Source organism: Pongo pygmaeus, chromosome 8 (genome assembly GCF_028885625.2).
Source record: "Pongo pygmaeus isolate AG05252 chromosome 8, NHGRI_mPonPyg2-v2.0_pri, whole genome shotgun sequence".
NCBI classification, from domain to species: domain Eukaryota; kingdom Metazoa; phylum Chordata; class Mammalia; order Primates; family Hominidae; genus Pongo; species Pongo pygmaeus.
In genome coordinates this window covers 37,464,400-37,475,263 of record NC_072381.2, presented here as the reverse complement: position 1 = coordinate 37,475,263, position 10,864 = coordinate 37,464,400, and the positions used below count along the sequence as shown (strand labels likewise).

Sequence of the window (10,864 nt, the reverse complement as noted above, 5' to 3'; positions counted from 1 at the left end):
ACATGTACATACTATATTAACAGTATTAAACCCTCCTTTACATGAGAAAGTATATTAATATTTATACATCTTTCACCTATTATCTCTAAACCCTACAATAATTATAGGCTTTATACCCTGTAAATATAGTTTAGTCAAAATAGTAGATTGTGGATCTGATAATAGAAGTCTGTAACTTCTTATTTACCAAGAAAGTATGCAAGAACTGCTAACTCATGCCCCCATGCCTAACAACACGGCTTTCTCAACTTTTAAAGGGTAAGAGCTACCCGTTGGTCTTAGGAACCAAAAATATTGGTGCAACTCCAAATAAAAGTAATAATCATGCATTTTTCCATTACTATAATAACCTTAATTTCCTTAACCTTACCAATCATTATTACCTTCATCAACCCTTGCAAGAAAAACTCGTACCCATATTATGTAAAAATAGCTATCGCGTGCACATTCACCATTAGCCTCATTCCCACAACAATGTTTATGTACACCAACCAAGAAGTCATCACCTCAAACTGACATTGAATAACAATTCAAACCCTTAAATTTCTCATTAAGCTTCAAACTAGACTACTTCTCCATGATATTTATTCCAGTAGCACTATTCGTCACCTGATCTATTACAGAATTCTCAATATGATATATAAAGTCAGATCCTAACATTAGCCAGTTTTTCAAATATTTACTTATCTTCCTCACCAAAATATTAATTCTAGTTACTGTCAACAACCTTTTTCAACTTTTTGTCAGATGAGAAGGTGTAGGAATTTTGTCTTTTTTACTAATTGGCTGATGACATGGCTGAGCAGATGCTAATACAGCAGCCCTCCAAGCACTCCTACATAATCGCGTTGGTGATATTGGCTTCATTCTAGCCATAGCACGATTCCTCTCATCCTCTGATACATGAGAACCTCAAAAAATATTTATCCTGAATCCTATCCCCAATTTTCTTCCATTAATTGGCCTTCTCTTAGCAGCAACAGGAAAATCAGCTCAACTTAGTGTCCACCCCTGACTTCCTTCCGCCATGGAAGGCCCAACCCCATTCTCAGCCCTACTCCACTCTAGCACTATAGTTGTGGCAGAAGTTTTCCTGCTTATCCGCTTCCACCCATTAATAGAGAATAACATGCTAATCCAAAACCTTACACTATGTTTAGGAGCTGGCACCACCTTATTTACAGCAATCTGTGCTTTAACACAAAATGACGTAAAAAAATTGTAGCATTCTCCACCTCAAGTCAACTAGGCCTTATAATAGTCACAATTCGCATTAATCAGCCACACCTAGCATTCCTACACATCTGCACCCATGCCTTTTTCAAAGCTACATTATTTACATGTTCAGGATCCATCATCCACAACCTCAACGATGAACAAGACATCCGAAAAACAGGACTATTTAAGACTTTACCCCTTACTTCCTCCTCCCTTATTATTGACAGCCTAGCAGTTACAGTTATGCCCTTCCTCACAGGCTTTTACTTTAAAGATCTCATCATCGAAAGCACAAACACTTCATATACCAACGCCTGAACCCTCTCTATTACTCTCATTGCCACCTCTCTAATAAGTTTCTGTAGTATCCAAATTATTTCCTTCGCCCTAATAGGACAACCCTGCTTCCCAATCCTAATCAACATTAACGAAAATAACCCTTCCCTAATAAATCCAATTAAATGGCTTATAATCAGCAGTATATTCGCTGGATTTCTCATCACCAATAACATTATCCCTACTTCATCTCCCCAAACAACAATATCACTTGATCTAAAACTTACAGCCCTAAGTGTAGCCATCCTAGGACTCTTACTTCATTAGAACTTAGTTTTATAACTAATATTCTTAAAATAAAATACTCATTACAAATATTCAACTTCTCTAATATACTAGGATTTTACCCAATCACAATTCACCGTACAACCCACTGTAAGGTATATACAAAATGAAATAAAATATACAACAACAGTGGAATAAAGGATGAGGGAGCAGTGAAAGTATGTTGTTATAGATCTCTCACCTAATATGTGAAGTGGTATGTAATATTGCTCTTTCAACAGAGACTGTGATATGGTCTCCGTTTTCATGCTGCAAACCATAGACCCACCTCTAAAACTAAAACAAAAGTGTCTTGTTAATGAGACAATAATCAAGATAAAACAGAATACACACACACACACACACACACACACACACACACACACACACACACACCACTTATTAATCCAAAAGAAGGGAGGACAAGAAGCAAAGGGAAACAAAGAACAGATGGGCCAAATAGTGGGAGAAATGACAGGGTGTAAACCCAATTACATCAATAATTACTTTAAACGCAAACGGATGAAACACTCCAATTTAAAGCACAAATTGTCTGTCTGGAAAACATACATACAAGATTCACTATATGCTTTTAACAGGAGATTTATTTTACATATAAGAAAACAACTAGGTTAAAAGTACAATGATGGGAAAAGATAAACCATGCAAATGTTAATCATAAAACAGCTGGAGTGGGTAGAAAGTGTATGTTTCAAGGCATGCAATATTAACTGAGATAATGAAGGACATTTCATAATGATAAAAAGTTCAATTCTTTGGCCGGGCGCGGTGGCTCACGCCTGTAATCCCAGCACTTTGGGAGACGGAGGTGGGTGGATCACAAGGTCAGGAGATCGAGACCATCTTGGCTAACACGGTGAAACCCCGTCTCTACTAGAAATACAAAAAAATTAGCCAGGTGTGGTGGCAGGTGCCTGTAGTCTCAGCTACTCGGGAGGCTGAGGCAGGAGAATGGCGTGAACCCGGTAGGTGGAGCTTGCAGTGAGCGGAGCTCGCGCTGCAGCACTCCAGCCTGGGCAACAGGGCGAGATTCTGTCTCAAAAAAAAAAAAAAAAAAGTTCAACTTTTCAAGGAGATATATATGCTCACCTTATAAAAGAAACTCAAGATACATAAAACAAAAACTGAGATAATTAAAGGAGAAACAGACAAATCTGCACTTATAATTGGAGATATTAACTCTTCTTTTTCAATTATTAATAGAAACTAACCAAAAGTAAAACAAAAAATAATAAGGATATAGAAGATCTGATCAACACCCTCAGTACACTTGACCTAATACAACAGTTCATCAACGAGCAGCAGAATACACATGCTCTTCAGGTACACATGGAATATTTAAAAAGATACACCATATGATGAGACATAAGTCTCGTTAATTTAAGACTACTGACATGACACAGAGTGTATTTTCCAAACATAACAGAAGTAAAGTAGAAATTAAAAGCAGAAAGATATTTGTAGAATCCCCCAAATATTTTTAATTTTTGAAGATCAAAAATCACATTTTTTTTTTTTTGAGATGGAGTCTTGCTCTGTTGCCCAGGCTGGAGTGCAGTGGTGCGATCTCCACTCACTGCAAGCTCCACCTCCCAGGTTCACACCATTCTTCTGCCTCAACCTCCCGAGTAGCTGGGACTACAGGCACCTGCCACCACTCCTGGCTAATTTTTTGTATTTTTTTAGTAGAGACAGGGTTTCGATCTCCTGACTTCATGATCCACCTGTCTCGGCCTCCCAAAGTGCTGGGATTACAGGTGTGAGCCACCACACCTAGCCCAAAAATCACATTTTTAAGCAACCTAGAGGGCAAAGAGGAAATCAGAGGGGAAATGAGAAATTTATTTATTTATTTTATTTATTTATTTGTTTATTTTTTGAGATGGAGTCTTGCACTGTCACCCAGGCTGGAGTGCAGTGGCGCAAGCTCGGCTCACTGCAAGCTCCGCCTCCCGGGTTCACACCATTCTCCTGCCTCAGCCTCCCAAGTAGCTGGGACTACAGGCACCCACCACCACACCCAGCTAATTTTTTTTGTATTTTTAGTAGGGAAGGGGTTTCACCATGTTAGCCAGGATGGTCTCGATCTCCTGACCTCGTGATCTGCCTGCCTCGGCCTCCCAAAGTGTTGGGATTACAGGTGTGAGCCACCACGCCCAGCCTAGAAATTTATTTAAACCAAATGAAAATGAAAACACAGCCTATCAAAATGTGAGAGATTCATTCTCACACTCTCCAAGATTGTCAAATTAAGAAATGCCATCACAGCAATAATCCAATCCAGCATGCTGTTAGGAAAACATCATCTAAAGATAAAGCCAAGGGCATTATTGTAAAATATTTTGTCAAGACTTCAAAAAGAATCAAGGAGGTACCTCAAAGAGAAAAGAAATTTCCTGTAAGGTTCTGATGCATATGTCTCAAATATATTCTTTATTACACATTAGGACATCTAATAATCTCAAGGACATTGTCCCATAGCTGTTTTATAGGGAGCCCTATATAAAAACTGGTTAGTATTGAAATAGATGGGTAGGGCTTTTACATAAAGAAATCAAGTACAAACAGATTCACAGGAATCCCACAAGATTTTTAAGAGAGTAGTACTGACAAAGCTGCCACCAGTTTTGGGAGAAAAAGGACAAAATTAAAAAGATGGCTGGGCACGGTGGCTCATACCAGTAATTCCTGCACTTTGGGAGGCTGAGGAGGGCAGATCATGAGGTCAGGACTTCAAGACCAGCCTGACCAATATGGTGAAACCCCATCTCTACTAAAAATACAAAAATTAGCTGGGCATGGTGGCACACATCTATAGTCCAGCTACTCGGGAGGCTGAGGCAGGAGAATCGCTTGAACCTGGGAGCCAGAGGTTGTTGTGAGCCAAGATTGCACCAGTGCACTTTAGCCTCGGCGACAGTGAGACTCTGTCTCAAAAAAAAAAAAAAAAAGATGTTTATGGAATCCTGAGGAAACTACTTAGCTATAAACACCAGCTGGATAACACACAGGGAGGAACCAAGAATCCAGAGGGTGGATCCAAGAGCAATAGTGACTTTTTCTAACTAAGCTCCAGCCAAGGAACTGGCAGCATGTGCCTGCATGCATTTCAGAATTGCTATGGCCCAATGAGTGTGAAGTGCCTCTTGTTTCCCTACTCTTCAAATAGGACATCTACAGTGGTTATGCTCTGCTGATCTTACCCTTGTACATTGGGTGCCTAAGAAGCAGGTAATATCTTTAGCTCATAGATCTTCTGATTGGAGAAACTGTATTTGTGGAAACTCATCTCCAAGGCCTTATCTGCACCTGCACATTATTTTAGATAATGAGATTCACAAATGTGGGCTTGATAAATTGGTCATAATCAAGATTGAAACTTGCACTTATCAAAAAACACCACTTAAACAGGTATAGCCAGCCCCGAAATTGGAAGAAAGCATTTACAATAAGTACATATGGCAAAGAATTTGTACCTAGAATATGTAAAGAACTCCCATAATTCAATAATACAAGGGCAAATAACAAAATTTAAAAATTAGATCAAAGTTTAAACAGTCAATTTACTAAGGAATATGAATTATCAATTTGTGCATGAAAAGAGCTCAACTTCTTTTGTCATCAGGGAAATGAAAATTATAATTATGGTAATTTACCTTCCCACCAGACAGCTAAAGTTAAAAGGACTGACACCAGGCTGGGTGTGGTGGCTCATGCCTGTAATCCTAGCACTTTGGGAGAGCAAGGTGGGCAGATCACCTGAGATCACGAGTTTGAGACCAGTCTGACCAACATGGAGAAACCCCATCTCTGCTAAAAATACAAAATTAGCTGGGCGTGGTGACGCATGCCTGTAATGCCAGCTACTCGGGAGGCTGAGGCAGGAGAATTGCTTGAACCCGGGTGGCAGAGGTTGCGGTGAGCCGAGATCGCGCCATTGCACTCCAGCCTGGACAAAAAGAATGAAGCTCCATCTCAAAAAAAAAAAAAAAAAAAGAACTGACACCAACTATTGAAGAGGTAGGCAGCTGGATCTCTCATACATTATTCATTAGAGTATAAAAGTTTTAAACACTTTGGCAAATATGGCAGTATTTATCCATGATAAATGAAAATGTGTGTTCATAAAAAGATTGCTCATAGTAGCTTTCTTCTAATAGCCAAAAAACTGACAATAATGAATTTTCATCCGTGAATGAACAAATTATGTTGTACTCATCCAATGGAATACAACTAAGCATTAAAAATAATAAACAATTGATAAGTGATAAAACGTGGTTTACTCTCAAATATAGTTTAAGTGAAAGAAACTACAATATTAAAGAAGACACTATTATACTGAATGACTCCTTTTATATGAAGTCGTAGAAATAGTAAAAATAATCTGTAGTCAAAGACATCAGAACACTAGTTGCATTCGGTAAGGAGTGGCAGTGGGGACTGACTGTCCAAGGGCCATAGGGAATTTTCTGGGATAATGCACATACTCTGTATCTCTATTTCAGGGGTATGCATTTCTTAGCACACATTAAACTATACTATTGAGAATTGTGCATTTTACTATATATAAAGTTGTTCTTAAGTAAAAACATTAAAAAGGGAAAAAAAGTGGTCAAGAATTTAACACACAATGTGTTAGGATAGTTATGAGGGGAAAAAAAGATTGTGCTCATTCTGTGAAGCAAGTATTGTGGATATCTTAGAAAAGGTAATATTTCTTCTGGCCCTTAAAAATTATAAGGGATTCTGGACCACAGACACTGTGGGAAGGAAATTCCAGTAAGATTTATGCATAAGAGTAAGCAAAGGTATAATTACAGAAGTATGTGGGATATTCAATGAACAACAATTAATTTCTTTTAGCTAATGAGTAAAAGGAATGATGAGGCCAGATGGTTGAGAAATTCAAAGGGAAGAAGATTGGATTTTATTCTATAGGTAATTGAGGGGCACAAATGATTTTGCACAAGTGAGTGAAATGATCAGAACTATGGTTTTGAAGGTATAATACAAATGACAAAGTGAATGAATAAGAGAAAGAGAAGAAATTGTGAGGCTCTTGAAATATTCCATGTAGATAAGATGAATACAGCTGCCGTAGGAAAAGAAAGGAGGGATCAAATCAAGGAACAAAACATTCTGGGTGTAAATCAGAAAAACTCAGTACATGTTGGACCAAAACAGCAAAGAAAGAGTAGGGCTAAATAATGATGTAAGTTTTCAAGTTATAATTGCCCAGTAGAGTGTTGACAACATAAATAAAATTTCTTGGGTCTATTTCTGAATTTGCCTTCAGTAATAAATTGTTTAAATAATATTTTTTAAAAATATAGTAATGGTTTAATTTGTGTCATGCTTGAAACAGACTGAAAGAGTGTCTGGAGTTTAATGAAGACCAGTTGTATGTTTAGGCAGAGGTTCTCCTGGTTTCCTTATAAGAAAGAAACTGTCAAAATTTCCACAACCCACTTCCACCCCAGCCAAATATGCCTCCTATGCTACTTTCATTCCTTTTCATTAATACTCTGCTTCCATTAGAAATAAAAATACCTCCTAGAAGGTGTCACATACACATCCATTACTATTTTAGTCTGAATCAGTGTCTTGAAAAATAACTTCGTGGTCATCTGTCAGGCCACAGAGTCATGAGATGGAGATCAGGTAAGTTTCAAAGAAACAGTGGGGGTGGCAGGGGGAAAACATCACCTTATAGATCCCTGAAGTGAGGAGTCTGGGAAGCCAGGATGAAATGGTGTCATGAGGACACAGCCTCTCTGAACCAAATGCAACGAAGGGAAGGGAGAAGAAAAAAGCAGAGGGAGGCAAAGATGTGGGTGAATAATTTCTATCCATTTCATAACTGTAAGACCAAATAGTGACACAAAGCAAACAGCAAAATCTCCAGTAGCTGTAGCATAGGCAAGCACATTCACTGTCAGTCATAATGAAAGAGGATGAGGAATTGTCTTTATTCAGGCTGTGGTAACAAAATACCTTAGACTGGGTAATTTACAAACATTAGAATGATTCTGGAGGCTGGAAAGTCCAAGATCAAGGCATCAGCAGATTTGGTGTCTGGTGAGGACCCTTCCCTCATAGATAGTGCCTTCCATGTGTCCTCACATGGTGGAAGAGGCAAGGCAGCTCTCTGGGGCCTCCTTCACAAGGGCATAAATCCCATTCATGGGATGGCATCCTCATGGCCTAATCAACCCCAAAGGCCCCACCTTCTAATATCATCACCTTGGTGATTAGGTTTTAACATACAAATTTTTGGGGAACACAAACATTCAGACAAGGAATTGGCTTTGTGCCAGCATCATCACTTCCATTCAGGCAAGCTGTGAAAGAGAGGACTCAAGATGTGTAGAAATCACTGGTATCTTCAGGTTTCTTCCTCTCCCATCAATCACCATCAAAACCAACTTTGACACTCAGGTACAGAAAAATGATTAACCCCTGAAAATGTTACCTGCTTTCTGTATAAAGTATAGCAGTGAAGCTCAATGGCTTTCACCTTTTTGGCCCAAAGTAAAAGATGCATTTTATGATATGTCCTTATAAGCACAGGTATATAAAACAGACAAAACTGATACTGAATTCTATTCAATTCTATTCTATTTCATCCCATCTCCTCTTATTCCATCCATTCCACTGCACTCTACTCCACTCTACTCCATTTCATTCCATTCTAATTTGTTCCACTTTATTTCATTAAAAAATTCTGGTCTCAACCTATGCATTGATATCATGGCTCACTAAAAGATTGAGAATGATAATTTCAAAAGCACAGACATGTTGTGTCAGAGTTCAGGCTGTGTGTGCAGGTGTGAGTTCCTCTATCTCTGTCTATATTTAACGTGTAAATGTACCCCTTACTCTGTACCCCAGACATGTACATTTTGCTATCCTCAGTCCTATCATATGTAATACCCTTTTTATAACTAATAGGTTGAATCACTCCTTTACTGTCCTGGAAAAAATCAAGTGCTAATGTAACACACAGTACTCACATAGTTTTAAGCAATTATTGTACTAATATAAAATCAAAGATGAATAAAGAGAAATACTTTATGATAAAAATATGGATTTCATGCCCAGGCACAACCACACTAAAAGATGTACCAACTTTTTCTGTGGTTTTTTTTTCTTTTTGTGGAGAACAAGGTCTTGCTATGTTGCTCAGGCAGATCCAGAACTCCTGGGCTCAAGTGATCCCCCAACTCTGCCTCCCTAAGTGCTGGAATTACAGGTGTGAGCTACTGCACCGAGCCAGACTAGAAGATCTTATAAAGTGACCCCATTCACACCTATGCATACAGTCACCATGAAATTGACCACTCCAAATTTAGATGACTGTAAGGGTGTTGTGTTGGAGGCTCACATACTACAGTTGTGATATCAGCAGTGACCTGATTTTCCAAAATGTTGACCAACCCTTGGTAAAATTCTGATGAAAACAAATTTGTATTCAGGTCTATCTTCACTCAAGTAAGCTTTGCATCATTAGTAAATTTATTGCATATTAAAACCCTGCAAATGTTATTTGTATTTATGTATAAGACAGATTTAGGTTTTAGGCTCAGAAAATTAGATAATTGGTTACATGAATATCCAGAAACACCCTAAAGTTGTGTGGGGCTCTCTCACTCATTGCAGAAGATTTAACATCCTTGGTGTCTATTCTCAAAATGCATCCTCTCCCAATCTGTGTGAAAATCAAAACTGTCCTATAATTTTCTAACTGCATCATCTTTTTTGAAAACACGATTCTAGAGTAAGGCAGCCCTGCCATTTATCAATTGTTTGGTTTTGGGCAAGCTGTTCAACCTAAGTCCCAAATGTCCTCATCAATAAAATTGAGATAATATAAAGAACTATTTGACAGTGTTTTATTGAAGATTAAGTTAAGTCTGATATAATAGCACAGTGCCTAGAAACACAGTGAGCCGTGTAATAGTTGTTTGTAACCTTAATAATTGTTATTTTGGAGGGTCTCTACATTACTGCTGTAATAAAAATGATAATAATAATTGAATTTTAAAATATACTCATTCTATGACATACAATTGTTCTTCTAGTACAGAAATAATCAAATAGTATACAAAGATTTTTACACAAATGTAATTGCTACATGATTATTTAAAACAAGAGAAAATGTAAAATACTCCAAAATGTTCAACAATAGTTGTTCAAATATATGATGAAAATATAACATGATTGGACACTAAAACCCATAAGAACAATCTGAGAAAATGTTTAAAGATAATGCATAGATAAGTACAAATTTAAAAATGGCATATACAGAATAATTCAAGATTTATTAATTATATATAGTATATGCATACACAAATATTTATAAAAGTCTTGAAAAAGATAGGTCAACCTGTTAATAATGTTTTCCCATGGACTATTATGTGATAGGCCATATTTTAAATGATTGTCATCATTCAATTAGTCAATGAAAATCTGACTAACAAACTTTTCAACAGAAAATAATGTTTGAATGGGTATACATCTATATATCTCTGCTTTTGTTGTTTTTTACAGAACGCAAACAGAAAACAATCTTGCCTTTTTTAGTAGCACTGTTACTAAAACACCAGGGATTCGGTCTAGGTCCTGCTGCTTACTGCACAGAAAGCCAATGACTGAGACGCCAAGTATTGTCAAAGAAGAAGGCTTTAATCAGGTGCCACAGCCAAGGAGATGGAAGCTAAGTCCCACATTCATCTCCCTGACCGATTAAAATCAGGGGTTTATATTGCAGGCAAGAACTGTAACAATGTGTAAGGAAACAGGAACTTGGGAGGGGTAAAGAAGCCATCATGGTGAATGAGGGTCCAGCATTGGTGCCATGATCTGGTTTCAGTTCTTCAATCCTTTTTGTGAGGCCTGAAGGTGGTCTCCTGAGGAAGGAACTCAGATAAAACAAATATAAGTTTCAAGCTTTTTAAGATCAGAAGGGTCAATTTCTATGTTTATCAAGAAGAATATTCTATGGGACAATTGGGTCAGTTTCAGT

General features: G+C 37.7%; 1 pseudogene; it reads left to right on the top strand.

Moving 5' to 3' along the window:
- Positions 1-315: 315 nt before the first annotated feature.
- LOC129044991 (NADH-ubiquinone oxidoreductase chain 5-like) lies at positions 316-7,434 on the top strand (annotated as a pseudogene).
- Positions 7,435-10,864: the final 3,430 nt, after the last annotated feature.